Source organism: Pterocles gutturalis, unplaced genomic scaffold (genome assembly GCF_000699245.1).
Source record: "Pterocles gutturalis isolate BGI_N339 unplaced genomic scaffold, ASM69924v1 scaffold11777, whole genome shotgun sequence".
Lineage (NCBI taxonomy): Eukaryota > Metazoa > Chordata > Aves > Pterocliformes > Pteroclidae > Pterocles > Pterocles gutturalis.
This window is the reverse complement of record NW_010112839.1, coordinates 655-964: the sequence shown is the minus strand read 5'-3', so window position 1 is coordinate 964 and position 310 is coordinate 655.

The following is a 310-nucleotide window of genomic DNA, read 5'->3' as shown; positions in this document are numbered from 1 at the left end:
CTGCCCCAAGCCCTGCACCCGCTCCCACTTTGCCCCAAACTGACCATGGCTATGGCCTTCCTGACCACTGGCCGCAGGGCGCACATCACTCTCCCTGGCAGGACCTGCACCGTGAGCATCACTGGGCTGGATGGCCACCTGAAGTGCCTGAGGGGTCCCTTCCCCAGGATGCATGGCAGACCCCAGCTGCATACCCATCCCACACAGATGGCATGGGGCACCGTGACCAGAGACAGGGTCTGGCTGCTCCCCAGCATAGCACTGAGCAGTCTGTAGGGACCCATGGGGCTGAGTGCTCTGGGTACATCCC